The following is a 16,132-nucleotide window of genomic DNA, read 5'->3' as shown; positions in this document are numbered from 1 at the left end:
GGTTGCACCCTCCCAAATATTACCCCAACCCCAAATTAACACCCCCAACCCCCGCAACTTGCACCCTCAACCTTAAAGTCCAACATCAGAAGATTTAAACATTAATTCTATCATTAAAATAAGATCCAGAGAGGTAGGGCACAGTGGTTCACGCTTGTAATCCCAGCACTTTGGAAGGCTGAGGTGGGAGGATCACTTGAGGTCAGGAGTTCGAGACCAGCCTGACCAACATGGTGAAACCCGTCTCTACTAAAGGTACAAAACTTAACTGGGGGCGGTGGCACAGGCCTGTAATCCCAGCTACTTGGGAGGCTGAGGCATAAGAATTGCTTGAACCCAGGAGGCGGAGGTTTCAGTGAGCCAAGATTGCACCACTGCACGCCAGCCTGGGTTACAAAGCGAGACTCCATCTCAAACAAAAAAGAAAGAAAAATAAGATACAGAGAGTACCTCCTCTAAAACAGTCATCACATTGACCTTGAAATTTTTTTACACTATAGTATAAATTATACCAGATCCTATGCTGAAAGTGGGTTATAATAAATAGAAAAGAAAACTGGGAAACCCACAGGAGAATCCAGGTTTGCTAACCCTGCCCAGCAGCAAATCTTTGACCTTAGTAGAGAAGCTCAACAGTTATATATTTGTATCATTACTATTTCTACTATTAAAACCACCACTCCTACTATTACCATTAGTATTGTTTCTGCTGTATGAACACCAGTTCAACAAATGTCCAACAAATTTCAGCTTCTTTCGTGAAATGTAAGCTTGACTGTCAATTATGTTTTCACAGCTATCCACAAACCAAGCTGATCCTTTGGTTTTCATTCATTTTAAGTGTCAACAGATGTTCTCTTAAAATATTCACAAGCTGTACCAAAGGGAAAGGTTTAGATGGCCAGTAAATTTAAATAGAATTGGGACTAAGAGGAAAGGATTTCTTTGGGGTTATAAGCACATGAGTGTGTGAATTATAAGCACAAATAAGTGTTGTGGTCTAAAGAAGCCACTTACTTCCTTGACTGTCTTTTAACAGTTTTTTCTCCTTCCCAGGGATGGGAAATCCTCAGTTCAGCAGCTGACATCCTAGAGGACTTTGTGGAAACTGGTTAAACTCTCTTATGTGTTCACCTGATGCACCAGTAGCATCCTTAACTGTGAGCACTTCCTTCCCATCACAGCCAGGTTACCCTGGAAGACCCACTTGGGTCTTCACTCCTGAAGCCAGACCCTAGGATGGCTGTCTTCATCTCACACCCGCTCCCCCACAGAAGAAAGTTGCTAAGAGGCTGTTCCACTGGTCAGGTGCTCCTGCCTCCTCTCCATGGCCCAGTCTATTCATGTGACTTCTGATCTTCTACCTTCTAATTCTGTGTATTGCTTGACTCTTTGCCCAGTCTGTTTGGATCTTTTCCCATCCAAATGCTTCTGAGGTACATGCTACCCCTTTTGTCTGATTTCCCGAGGCCTAGCTTCCTTCCTGATCTCCACAAGCTATAGTGTTTGTAGTTCCTGCATAAGAAATACAAAGAATACAAAACTTTCGCTTCCCAGACATTCCCTCGGGATGAGAGAGTGTAGAAGTCTGGCTGCAAATTGTGAGACAGGAAATGGGTTACAACCGGCTGCAAATAAGGCCTTGATCATCCTGGTTATTCCAGTCCATGGCCTGAGCCATGTGATGACAACTCCATTTGGCCCTCCCAGTAAGGAGGAAGACATTGAATGGTAAATGGAAAATCCATAGAGGATCTGGAATACTCAACTCCTCCCTTCACCCTTGCTTACAGGGAGACATCATTTCCTCCAGAAGCATGGAAGAGAATGTTGTTTGTTTGTTTTCTTTTTCTAAATAGACTTTATTTTTTAGAACACTTTTAGGTTCACTTCAATTTATTTAATTATTATTTTTTTGAGACAGGGTTTGGCTCTGTTGCCCAGGCTGGAGTGCAGTGACCTGATCTCGGCTCATCACAGCCTCGACCTCCTGAGCTGAAGCCATCCCCCTGCCTCAGCCTCCTGAGTAGCTGGGACCACAGCCACTATGCCCAGCTAATTTTTGTATTTTTGGGGGGTGGGGGGGATAGAGATGGGGTTTTGTCATGTTGCCCAGGCTGGCACAGCAAAATTGAGTGGAATGGTAGCGAGTTCCCATATACCTCCTACCCACACGCTGCACAGCCTTCCCTACTCCCAACACTTTCCAAGAGAGTGGTATGTTTATTACAAATATTGAACCTACATTGACGCATCATTATCACAAAAAGTCCATAGTTTACATAAGGATTCGCTCTTGGTGTTGTACATTCTATCTATGGGGTTGGGAAAATATATAATGACATATATTCAACATTATAAAGTCATACAGAAGAATAGTTTCACTGTCCTAAAAATCCCCTGTGCTCAATCTACTCATTCCTCCCTCCCCACAAACCCCTGGAAACCACTGATCCTTTTACCGTCTTCATAATGTTACTTTTCCCAGAATATCATATCGTTGGAATCACACAGTACATAACCCTTTCAGATTGGCTTCTTTCACTTAGGCATTAAGTTCCCTCCATGTCTTTTCATGGCACTGAATAATATTTCATAGTCTGGATGTACCATAGTTTATTTATCTGTCCACCTACTGAAGGACATCTTGGTTGCTTCCAAGTTTTGGCAATTATGAATAAAGTTGCTATAAACATCCATGAGGAATGTATTTTTAAATTATAGTTCTTATCGATGATGACATGTTAATGAGCAGGGATTAGTTATGACAAACATGCAGTTCAGTATGTAGAATATATAGCCAAGACTTCCCAAACACCTGTTCTCAAGTAGTCCGTAGATAAATCACTCGAGGAACTTGTGAAAAACATAGCTTTTGAACACCATTCCCAAAGACTGATTCAGGAGGCCTATGAAATCACCAGGCTTAAGAAACAGGCTTAACCTACAAAAGGAAGAAAGCAATGGAAAGTTAAGATCACTCTATTTGCACCAGAGAGGATCATGCACAATGAGAAGGTTGGAGACTAACATCGAAAACTCGTTTGATGGAGACATTTTGTTCTTCACTGAGACTCTTGGGGAAATGACATGCTGGCTTAAAGAATTGTTGATATGTGCTATCCTCTCCCATTAAAAGGAGCTAAAAAAGCCCTGGGCACCAAGATGTGAACTATTTCCTTCAGGGTAGAATGGAGCCACTAAAAATAGCCTTGGAAAATAAGGAGTTGTAGAGGTTCAACAAGAAAAACAAATCAGAAATAAATCTGGTACTGAGAAAGAAACGGGGAGAAAGATGAGCTCTCACAGGCAGTAGAGAGAAAGAACCTATTAGCTTGGGCACATAAAAGCAGGTACATTTTTCCCACCCACAGAGCTGCTGGCTGGCATTCCCACAGAGTAAATCAGTCCCTCCAGAAGGAAGGAAGATGAGTCAGAGAATCAGCCAGGATAGGATAGGTTACGCCAGGGTAACAAACAACTCCTCAAATTTCAGTGGCTTAAAAGCACAAGTTTATTTCTCCCGTGTGTTACACATCCAGTGTGGGCTGGAGGGGGCTCTGCTGCTTGTCATCACTCAGAGACCAGGCTGGCAGAGGCCTCATTTCCACACGTGCTTCTAGGACCTCTGTGGCAGGGGACAGCGGGTGCTACACATCCAGCACTGGCAATTAAATGCTCAGAAGTGATGCATGTCACTTCCACCCCCACATCATTGGCCAATGGCTGATGTGTGTCACATGACCTTGCTTGTGTTTAAGTGGAATAAGAAAGTGAAATCACGTCACGTGCCTAGAAGGAGGAGAATGAAAATTGGTGCAAACAGCTCCATGGCTACTATAGTCAGATAAAGGAGCTGAGGGAGGATGCACCGCAGACAGTGGAGGGAAAGCCCCTTTTGAACCACTAATTTGCAACTTGAGTTTCATCTCTCTCTCCTTACCCATCAAGAGGAGCAGGCCCATCCAGAGCCCCTGAGGGTATTTCTGGATTCAGTTTCTGCCTGTATCGGGAAACTACATTTACTCTCTCTGGACCTCGTTTTAGTGCCTGTCTCATGGGGTTGTTGTGAGGATTGCTAAGTGAGATCACACAAGGGAAGAGCTTTAGGCCAGAGATGCTCAAACTGGGCTGCAACAGTGAGCCACTTGAGGAGCTTGTTAACATGCATTTCTGATTCAGCAAGTCATAGGTAGGGCCTGAGATCCTGCATTTCTAACAAGCTCCTAAGTAATGCCAATATTGCTGGTCCGTGAACCACCCTTTAGTAGCAAGGATTTAGAGTAAGCAGCGCCCAGACATGGTCCATTATATGTATTCTTAAAACTGGATCAAGAGATTCCAATAGTTCTGCTGCCCCCACCCTCAAAGAATGAAAGTTACAACTGCTTGTTAGTAGAGATGTTCATGTCTGATGCGTCCAGAGATGAATGTTCCAGGGAACCCTCGTAGTTAAGGGAGCAGGTGCTGAAGTCAAGAGTCCTGGGTTATCTCCATGCCTTGTCACTTAGCAGCCATGTGACTTGGATGAGAAACTGTCTGAACCTCTGTATCAACATCTGTAAAATGAGCGTAATACTACAGACCCACTATCCCTCATCTGCAATTCCCTAGTCCAAAGATCTTTTAAAAAGACGTTTCTTTATTAAGTTGGTATGCATTGACTTGGGTGCAAAAGTCAACCTGCATTAACCTGAAGCCATTTGTGACTTTTTTTCTTCTTTTGTGACTATTCCTATGTTTTACCACAGAAAAGTGAATGTGTTTGATAGCAAGATGCTGCTGCAGATTCTGTTGAGGATGTGAAACTACGTACAGTACCTACCCCATGTTACCTTCCTAAAAACGAAAATAAATCCTGAATTCTGAAACACATTTGACCTCAGTGGTTTTGGAGCAAAAAAAAAAATGTACCTAAAATGTCTCTTTCTCCAGTAGTTGGAAGGAGTGAGGGGAAAAAAATGCATGAAAAACACCTACTACCATACTTAGCACATTGTAAGTGCTTAACAAATAGATGTTACTACTGAAATTATTGTTTCTCCTAGTGCTTCTCATAGAAAGAGGGGAAGGGAATGTGGAAGATGGTGCCTTCAGGTGCTCTAGAGATAGAAGGACAGGACCAGGATTGTCCCTATCTGTTTGAAACCCCCTCAGTTTGTCTTCTACCTTCTCCTTAAAGAAAGAAAAGAAATATGCAAGGAAATGAACACATGCACTGAGTATGCACACAGGAAGCCTGGACAAAAGCAAGACTCAGGCCGTGGAAAGAGCTCTTCTCTCTGCCTGTAGAAGCAGCCCAGCAGGAACCCAAGCTTCATAGTCAACCAAGGACAGTTGCTCTTTTTTGATGTGTCTTTGAATATACTGTTGAGGAGTCTCACTCGAGCTAAGGACTCTGAGGGAGGAGATGGGATTTCCCTTTCTTACTCTGCCATTCACCTGCTGGGGGAACTCAGGAATGCCTTCATCTCTACGGGGCTCGGTTTTCTGATGTGAAATGGGCCAGTAATACAGATCCTGCTGCGACTGCCTTATTGAGGGGGCCGCATAAAAGCGATCACAGATGTGAATGCATTTTGAAATGGAAAATCTGTGTTTGCAGGTAGAGTACATTTATTAATCTGACTACAAGCAGATCAGTGAGAGGACTGACCTCATGCAGGGAACGCTGGTTAGCACGCTCTTTAATCACACTTCTGTTGTCAACTCTGATGGCATTGTCATTTGCATTTGGCTCCTTCACCTTTGCCAGAGCCATTTGTGCTTGTCAATTAGGCTGGTATGATTGGGTTTTCACAAGATGTGAATTAAGTCAGCTGCTCTGGCCCCACCCCCACCACTGACACACACCCAAATCAAGGCTTTGGGATATTGTTTTTTAAGCTAATCAATGACAATGATTAGAAAAAAAATAATGGGGTGCAGATTTGAAGAGTGTCCCAGGAGGTGTCCCTGAATATTCATTCAAGGCTTTTGAGAATCTGCGAGTATATCCTAGAGTGCCAGCAAATGGACAACTGCCCCAAAGTAGCACTGATGGCTGATTCCAGCATCTTTGCAAGGGACTCCCTTCTTCCTTAATCCCCACCCTACCCTGACTCTGAAGGAGCCAGCCACAGAAACATGAAAGTTAGTTCAGCGCAAGTGAAAAAAGAGACCATGTGCCCCCTCCCAACCCACAAAAGATCCCTATAGCCTGGGTTGGGGTTGGGGGGACGTTGAATAGGATGGGAGATTGAGGTTTGGTATGGTCTGAGGGGCCATTTAGCATCTGAAATTGAGTATAAATGACAAAAGTAAGACAGAATAAGGACCCTCTTTTTTAAGAGCCTGCAGATCCCAAATCCTGATTTCCTTCAGGGGAAATCCCAGGTACCTAGCTAGTCCCAGAAGTAAATAATTTCTTAAGCGAAAAAGTAGTAGTAGCCTAAAACAATAGCTAAGAAAATTACTGTCCAAGAGATGTTTCCTTTCCCTATAGAACCTCAAGATAATGTCTTAACATGTGTCCTTGAGTTGCCTTTCAGAAACTCAACCCCCACTGAACAGATCCAGTGACATGTAGATCTCAGATAAGGAGAAAATAATGACTAAACTTTAACCATCATTCTTTATTCTAAGTTTCTTCCTGGGGGAGCTTAGAAAAAGTCACACCCCCTAGCCAATTAACAGTCTTCCACTGACTCCGAATTTTTAAACAAAGTTTTTCTTCCCTAACCAATTACAAATCATAAAGTCTAAATCCACTTATGACTTGTCAGGTCCACTTCAACATATCTCACCCTTTTAGGTCTAAACCAATGTGTAACCTTCATGTATTAATTTATGATTCATACTGTGACTTTCACTTACCTGTAGTTTACCCCTGCCTTAAAAATCCTTGCTACAAGCCATCAGGAAGGTCAGGATTTAAACATTCAACTGTTTGATCCCCCTCGCTTGGTCCCCTACAATAAAAGCCTTTTGTTCCATCACTACAAACCTTGGGGTAGGTACCTGGTTTTACTAAGCCAGGCAAGCAGACCCAAGTTTGGTTCCTAACAAAAACAGTACTTGTTAACCTAAACTGATGAGAAATCAAAGTATGAATCTGCCTAATATGTCATCAAGGGGCTGGAGGGAGTTAGCAGAGTGTTTGTTTGGAAGTGCAGCATTTGGAGGGAAAGAGAAATCCATTTCCTGTCTGTGTCCCTGTTGTGTTCAGTCCACTCAATAAACTGGTTCCACATATCAAGGGCTTAACTCTGGGACCGGTACATGGCTCAGCAGTCAGATGACAGCAGTTATTACCATTATTTTTATCTTAACTTTCACTGAAGGCGGATTTAGATCTTTTAAGTAAATCTACAGAAATACAATATACCTAGTAAATGAGAGAGTAGAGAGACTTCTTACCCTGTTTTAAAATTTTTTTACGTTCCTGTCTTCGCAGGTGAATTTGGAACCATCTTCAGAATCAGGTTGCCGTGCAGTCTGTCAATGTATTGTAACTGAGACCTGCAAGAGCTCTTCTCATACCTGGGAACATCATGGTGACATTGTGTCTGCCACCAGCTCCAGCCCCAGGAAGGTAGCATGCGAGGATAGGTGTGGCTGGTTATCTTCCCAATGCCTGATTAAGGCATAATAAAAATCAGATGCTGTTGGCGTGGAACAGGGTCCCCAAAATGCTCAGAGCCCTATTCTCATTGTTCCTGCCTCAAAATCTTATCCCAGAGCTCCTTTCCTCAGGTCCTGCTCTCTGCTTTCCTAGCCTGTCTGATAAACCAAGCCATTTGTTGACATAGCTTCAGAAGGCCAGGGGCTCAAATTCAAATCCTTGTTCTTCCATTTACTACCAGGAAGCCTTAGCCAATTATCTTCCTCTCACCTGACTTCTGCTTCCCATCTATAAAATGGGAATGCTGGCAGCTGTCCTATCGATCAGGTGTCACAGTGTTATTCTAGGGTTCAATTGCAGTTGTAGATGTGGGAGGGTTCAGGAAAACTTTAAAGCACCATACGAATGATCATCAAGGATCTCAAGAGTGTAATGTCTTCATCTCTTTTGCCCAGATAACATTCTGCATGTGAATAGGTTGAACCTCAATCCTTTTCAAAAGTAGAATTCTAGAAATATGATAGGGTCAATGTGAAACACATTTTTGACTAACCCCAATCTGTCCCAGTAACTGATTAAAGATCCAGTTGGGCATTTGACTAAAATCCCTATAGACATAGTATTTGATCTAGCCCATTCAGGATCTGTCCAAAATTTGCCATTAAGAAAAAAAAAACTGTCAAAATAGGAGGTTTCTTAGGAACTTTCTGCCTCTTATGAAAACAGTCCCCAGGCTGAGCACTGTTGGTGCCTCTCAAACAGTCAATATTGTGGCTCAGTCCTGCCCTCCTGTTGAGTAAGGATTGTATGTATCAGATGTCCCTTGCCGGTCTCCTTGATTGCTGGTCTGGTCAGATTCACCTGCACAGTACCCTGTACTGGCCCAGAATCTTCCAAGAGGAAGCCTTTGTCCTCAGGGCTGACAAGCAGGACAAGGGCTTGCAAGCCAAAAAAAAAAAAAAAAAAAAAAAAAAAAAAAAAAAAAAAAAAAAAAAAAAAAACATTTCCATGGGCCCCCAAGAAGTAACATCCAAGTCCAGTTGTGGCTCCAGACTGAATTGAGCAATTAAATCCACATCTGCCCCTGCCCAAAACCTCAGAAATGTTAACATCTTACACGTGTCAAGAGGGTTATTTATGAAACTATTTGCTTGTCAACCCCAGGAGGACATTCTGTACTTTTTCCCTGGAATACTGTATATTTACGAGCCATGGCTCAAAAACTAACTTTGGCAGGAATATTTATCCAAGAAAAATTCTATCATCCGCTTGCAAAGCACAGCCTGCGCTCAGTCACCAGCACGTGGTGGCTGGGCCGGGTCCTGGTACAGAGCTGGTCCATGGCTCACTGCTGCAGGGAATGAATTCCAGATGTGTGCTTCTTCAGGGGTAGGACTGCAATTTCAGATAAGAAGCTTGCTTTTTTTTTTTTTTTTCCTTTGCTTTTTTTTTTTTTTTTTTTTAACCTCCATTCCCAATCTAGCAGCATGCTCAAATAATTAGCCTTGAACGTGTGGAGCATGCAGCCTATTTGTCGTCTCCTGCACTGGATATTTGATGTGTTATCACCCTCCTCTCTGACCTCCTAAAGGCCCTCAGTTTGCAGAGCTAAGCTTCTGATGTCCCTGTTTTAGGATCTGGTCATCTATTGCTAGCATGTGACTCACAGAGAATCACTTAGTGGGAGAGTGGGAGGCCTAGTGCCATGTGGATAGGCTCTAATCTGGGACAGTAAAATACCCACCAGGAACTGTTGCTACCAGCCTTCCCTAGGAACTGGTGTACCTCCAACACGGCCCTGCCGTCAGCTTCATCAGCCAATAGAGTCTTCTGCTGACAGGGACCCCAAGCCCAGCCATCATCGTAGCAGATTCCTTGCTTTCCCATGGGTTTGGCCAATCAACTCACAATCCATTTTTCTGTTCTCTTCGGGGTTGAAGGGCCCAAGGCGGGAATAGGCTCTGAGTGTGTGTATGCTGTCCAGTGACAGGTAAAAGGAGACAAGGACATGTATATGGGGACCTAGAGAGACAGAAAGATCAGAGTAACAGAGAGATCTTGACACTCAGAGACATGACTGTGGCATTGATTCTTACACAACCTCTGCAACATGTTTCTATAGCTGAGATGCCTATATTTTTAATTCTTAAGTCTCTTGAACCTTGATTAAGGACCCATTCCTAAATGTCTTGGTCCACAGCATTCTTAGAGATAAAATAAAATCCCTTTAGCTAATTTTTTTTTACCAGACCATATGGTAGTATACTAAAGTATTATTATCATTGTTGCTATTTATTAAATATTTGGCATTTAGTATACTCTATTTGTGGTTCTTAAAAACTGCAAAGATTTTATCATCCTTAATTTACAGGTTTAAAAATGCCAAGGCAGGGGGAGGTTATGCAGTTTTCCAACGGTCACAAAGATGATTAGGGAGCTGGTATTTGAACCCGGAATTTACTGGTTCTTTCATGAGAGAGAAAAGGAAAGAACTAAGAAGTCGAAGGAAGGAAAGGGGGTGAAAGTTGAAGTATAAAACAGAACCATCAACTCTTGAGAGTTTGATGTTGTTTTCCCCGAGCTGCCCTTCCAGCCTCAGTCGACCTTCCCGAGTGAGGCACGCCGTCTGAAGGTCATGTCCCTGCGAGGAGGCTCCAGTGTGCACATCCAAGAGGGCTGAGGGTGGGAGGTCTCTATGGGGGAGGCTTCCATGTCCTCCTTAGGTTTTTTGGCAGTGGAGACACCAGCAGATCCAGCAAGGGGTTATTTGGGGCCAAGTCAAGAATCTAAAATGCCTGAAAGCTTCTGGTGCTGGTCACTGGGACTCAAACTCCCCTGAAGACCTCTCCTAACCAAGATCAGGACACAGAATCAAGTTGTCTCTCTACTCATTCCCCTCCTGCCCCAAGCAGGCACCTTCTTGGCAAGGAGCATTGCCTCCATAAAAAGACAGGTCCATGGAGCCTCAGGCCACAGCCCAGGGTCAGGAGGCTACAGGAGGTCACCCCAGGGGTGTGAGGGCAGCCCAGGCTATAAACCCCAGGCCTGGGTGTGGGCACAGAGCCAGCAGACTCACCTAAGGAGCAGGGACAACAGGAGAAAGGACTGCTTGAAGAAAGACCTTGGGCAGCCTCCAGACCTCGCTGGGGAATGGGGTGTCATCCCAACATAGTTTGTCTCATGGAGTCACCTAGAACTGCATTTCTGAGTCTCCACATCCTTATGAGTTTTAACAGAGATTAAGATTGTATCATAAAAGCCCCACCCTGGTTCTTATCCTTATTCTGCTGATGTGTTAACTTGGCCATGTCTCTGGGCCCCCCTGCCTTAGTCCTCGTCCCTGAACAATGGAAGGAATATTTTATTCCCCTATATTAGAGGGTAGAAGTGGTGGATTTGAGCTCTTCATTCAGACAGGTCCCTTTACTTCTTGGATGAGTTACTTCATCGTGGTTTCCTCATCCTTAAAACGGGAATAATGACATACCTACTCCATAAAGATGTTGTGAGGGTAAATCACAACATGAATATAAAGATATTTTGTTCTTGGCACATAAAAAAGTGCTCAATAACTGTAAGCTCTTTTTTAAAAATTAATTTAACTTCCTGGAGAAAAAAATAAAACGTAGTAATGGTGACATGCTTGGACACTGTCAACTAAAGTGAGGAATTATTAATCTCTATATACAGATAGGTAAATTAAGTTCAGAAATGTCAGCAGATTTGGCTAAGTTGAATAACCAGACACTGTGGTTTGGGAAGTGATCTCCCATCTGAGATGATAAGAAAACTGCTCCCAGGTTGACCTTACTACAGGAAAGTCTGTTTGCTGGGGAGGAAGGTGGGCAGGTGGAAGAGCTCAAGAAATGGAGTGATGCACTAGATTAGGGCCAATGACAGTGTTGGTGCCATTAGACCTTGAAAGAGGATGAGGTCTCCAAAATGTGTCTTTGCCAGGCACCCAATGGCCCACACTTGCTCAAGGCCACCACCCGAAAAAAGAGTGACTGCTACAAGTTGGAGGGATGAGTTTTCCAGATTTGAACTGCATCCTAGCCAATGTGGGCTAGTGGGAAGAGCAAATATATGGGAAGTAAAGAATCCTAAGTCCTTAGTTACTACCTTGTTGACTTTGAACAACTTACTTCGGGAACCTCTGTAAGCCTCAGTTTCCCCAGGCTCTAAGATGTGGAAAACAAATGCCCATATTTCAGGTTTGTTATCAGGATTACAAGATATAAGTACTAAGCACTTAATAAGTTAAGCACCTACCTTCTTTTTTTTAATGAGGAATTTTTTTTTTATTTTTCCATAAGTTTTTGGGGTAGAGGTGGTATTTGGTTACATGAGGAAGTTATTTAGTGGTGATTTGTGAGATTTTGGTGTACCCATCACCCAAGCAGTATACACTGCACCATATTTGTAGTCTCCTATCCCTCGCCCCCCTCCCATTCTTCCCCCCGAGTCCCCAAAGTCCATTACATTATTCTTATGCCTTTGTGTCCTCTTATCTTAGCTCCCACATATAAATGAGAACATACAATGTTTGGTTTTCCATTCCTGAGTTACTTCACTTAGAATAATATCTCCAGTCTTATCTAGGTCACTGCAAATGCTGTTAATTCATTCCTTTTTATGGCTGCATAGTATTCCGTTGTATACATATCACCCATGTTACTTCTTCTTGCTCACTTCAGTTAAATGGGTATTGGACAAATTCTCTAAAATAGGAGAGCCCTCCACCTTTATTAACACCCTGATGGCTGAACACTAGCTGGAGACACAGGAGCCACATCTAGTCCAGAGGGCAGTGTGAACTGAGGCAGGAAGCCCTGCACTTTCAACCTTAGAAATGTCAGACTGATATTATTTTTAATTTTTAAGAAAATGTGTTGGCCTTACTGAAAAATCAAGAGAGAACCTTCAAGTGCCAGCAATGAAAAAAGAGGAGAAAACTTTTGGATGTGACACATCTCAGAGGGGAGGCAAATCCCAGCCTTGGGTCTGCCTCCGTCACCGTGAAAGCCCATGCCTGCCCAGAACGATGACCATGAAACTATGCAAAACCTTCAATCAAAAAACAGTCATTATGGCTGTAGTGCTACTCTTACAGATGCAAGAAAGAGGACGCGTACACTGTAGAAAGATTAATTCTTAATTATCCAGAAAATTCCATTACCCCGAATCCCACACTCTGCTGCTTTCTTTTACTCCAGGTTTTACCATGTACATCAGGAAAGGATTTTACTGACTTTTCCCTTTATCCATAATCACACAGGGTGTTCAGCCATTTTTCTTTTCTACATTGTTCTGCTCCTTTGGAGGGGAATGAGAGACCCTTTCCAGGCATGAATGAAATAATCCAACTATGATTTCAAGGGACCATGAGCTTCTTTTTGAAGCACCACTAAAGTCAGGGGGTGAAAGTGGACACTAGGGTTATTGGTGTGGACAGCATAAGTGAGAGTTGGAGAAGGAAGGCAGAAGGGGATCCAGATGACAGTTTGGTGTGTAAAGAGGGTTGTTTAAAAGAAGCAAGGGCCCAGGTCAGAGGAGCAGAAGAGGATGCAGCAAAAGGCTCCATTTAAGCCATGCTGGATTAACCATCCTTTGTAGGATCTGAAGATGTGAGAATGGCGTGAGCTGAACCCAGAAAGGAAGAAAATTAGAGTTAGCAAAAGCGCTGCACCTGCCAGGAAGTATAGGATTATCAGGGCTATAGGATTTAAGATACTAAAGAGAAACCCACTCCTTGAAACATATTCCTACAAAGAAGACTGCAAAAGCTTTACTAACAGGAATGTTGCTTTGAGATTTGTGAAAATGCCCTCAACGTAAATCTCCAGCTGACAAAGAAATGTCCAAGTCACTGATGTTGAGTGCAATAATGAAAATGAAATAAAATACATCTTTGAATCCTGGCCTTACCACTTACTAACAGCATGGCCCAAGCACATCATTTCTTATTTCTGAATCTAAATGTTTTCACCTGTAAAATAGTACCTACTTCATTAGGAACATAGTGGGAATTAAATGAAAGAATGTATTGAAGTATTTATTGAGTACAGAGGTGGTTCATCGTAAGCCCTAGATACACGGCTGTGGCTGTGATTAGGATTATCAAGGCAGGGGCAGGGCTGTTTACCCAAGATGCCAATCAGCTTTTCTGTGGCCTGAGCAGACTTTCCTCTGCAAACCTGAGCTTGTAAATCTAGTGATCAAGTGTATATGAGCTCTGGCTATAGAGCTTAAGATTAGCTGTAGACAGCTTGAAATTGAACCCCAGATCTGCTATCTACCAAGGAGTGAGTTGGGACATATTATGTAATGTCACTGAGCCTCATTTTTTTAATCTATGAAATGGGATGATGACAGTACTTACCTTACAGCAAACTCAAAACATTGTGATGATTGATTTTAAGAAGGCAGTTCTGAGACTGTGGGTGTATTCTCCCTAGCTCAGACCCAAGCGTTTACCCCTTTCCTGCTGTCCTTTGTACCTTTTCTCCCTACCTGTTATGTTTATGGTTCCCTTCCCACTGTTGGAAAGTGGCACAATGAGGGTTCCGCACCCATGAAAGTCACATTCCATACTGGGGACCCCACGCAAGCAACTTTCAGGTTCTAATATTCAAACTGTACTGCCACAGTTGCTGCCTCAGCATCATCACACAATTCCTCATTGTTACGGGGGGCTGCCCAAATATCGGCAGCTAAAATCATAATTAATGTTATTAGGGGCAACAACAAGAAGGCGGGGCCGGGGCGGGGGCTGCACAATTACCCAACGGTAAAATCAACCTCCAGGAAACAGTCCTTGTTAATTGTCCAGAAAAGAAAAGCTTCCATCTCCCCTCCCACTTCCCATTCCTTCTGAAATCCCTTTCAGAAAGACAGAGACATAAGTATAGATTAGAGCTCAAATAAATGGCAAGTGAGTCAAAATATTTAAAAGGAAAGAATCTCTGATTTATATGCCGCTGATTGCAGCTTCTAATTGCTCCTTTCACGCGGAATGGGCTTCCCGGGTAAGACTGGGAAATCGAGCGGGCCCCAGTGCAGCAGCCAGGTGTGGGGTTCTCCCTCAAGTGACTGTGCTGTGCCAGCACCGACACTCAACAATGGAGCACTAGAGGCCAAGAAGGAGCTGTGAGCATGTCCCAGGAGATGTTTGGGGCACTAGAATACTGAAGCCAGGAAAGAGGGAAGTTGGCTGAATCATAGTTTAGAACCCAGATTGTAAGGGAGAATAGACCTGCTATTAATCCACCACTTCCTGTGTGGTCTTAGACAAATGACTGAATCCTCTCTAAAGCCCAGTCTCCCCGCCTATGAAGTTTCGCAGGACTAATGACAGAATTAAATTAAACTGTGGATATACACCTTGCAGCACAGGGCCTGGCACCCATTAGAGGTTCTACAATTTAGCCATTCAAAAAGTGTTTAGCCAAATGAATGACTTGGTGCTTGTAATGGAAATCTCAGATCCAGAGAGGGCAGGCATTTGCCCAGAGTTACTCATCCAGTTATTAGAATGCAGGGGTCCCAACTCCCAGGCCAGTATTATTTCCCTGGCTGGTGCAATTTAATCATTCCTCCAACTTTTGGGCAAGCCCACCCCTGCAGCATCATGCTCCTTTAGAGCTGGGTGATCTTAGGGACGCCCTGGGACCACAGGTGCCCCCACAGGTTTCCCTAATGGGTTCTCCTCTCCCTTCTAATCTGAAGTTCTCCATTCTCTCTAGGTTAGGCAACAAGGCAGAAAGGGGACGAACAATTCCTGAATTCTCTTATGTACCAAATACTGTCCTTGGCATGTTAAATATATTCATCTCCATGTTTATTCTTCCTTACTCCCTGTGAAGTAAGTATTTTTGTTCCCAATCTGCAGGTGAAAAAACTGAGGCTATTCAGGGTTGCATTGTATCTTCTGAAGCCCATCTGTTGAAGTCTTAACCCCCGAGAATGACAGAATGTGACCTGAGTTGTAAACAGGATCATTGCAGGCATGATTGGGTTAAGTAATATGAGGTAATGAGCGTAGGCCCTGATCCATTATAACTGTTGTCATTATGAAAAGAGGAAATTTGGACACAGCGGGGTGCCCAAGGGAGAATGCTATGTGAAGATGAAGACAGACATTGGGGGTGATGTGACTACAAGCCAAGGAACATCAGGATTGCCAGCAAACCACTAGAAGCTAGGGAGAGACCTGGAACAGATTCTTCAACACAGCCCTCAGAGGGAGCCAACTCTGCCAGCACCTTGATCCAGCCTCCAGAACTGGGAGATAATAAGGTTCTGTGGTTTAAGCCACCAGTATGTGGTGCTTTGTTATGGCAGCCCTAGCAAACTAATGCAATAACTGTGGACACACACATAGCCACTCAGTTATTCAAGCCAGAAACCTAGGAGTTATTTTTGATTCCTTGCTCTCTCTCTTATTCCTCAATCCAATCCATGGCAAAATCCCACTGATGCTTTTCCTTCTTGGTATGTCTCAAATACGTCACCTCTTTCCATCTCCAT

The sequence above is a fragment of the Mandrillus leucophaeus genome, unplaced genomic scaffold, assembly GCF_000951045.1.
Source record: "Mandrillus leucophaeus isolate KB7577 unplaced genomic scaffold, Mleu.le_1.0 Scaffold77, whole genome shotgun sequence".
In the NCBI taxonomy this organism is placed as follows: Eukaryota; Metazoa; Chordata; class Mammalia; order Primates; family Cercopithecidae; genus Mandrillus; species Mandrillus leucophaeus.
This window is presented reverse-complemented; position numbering follows the sequence as displayed.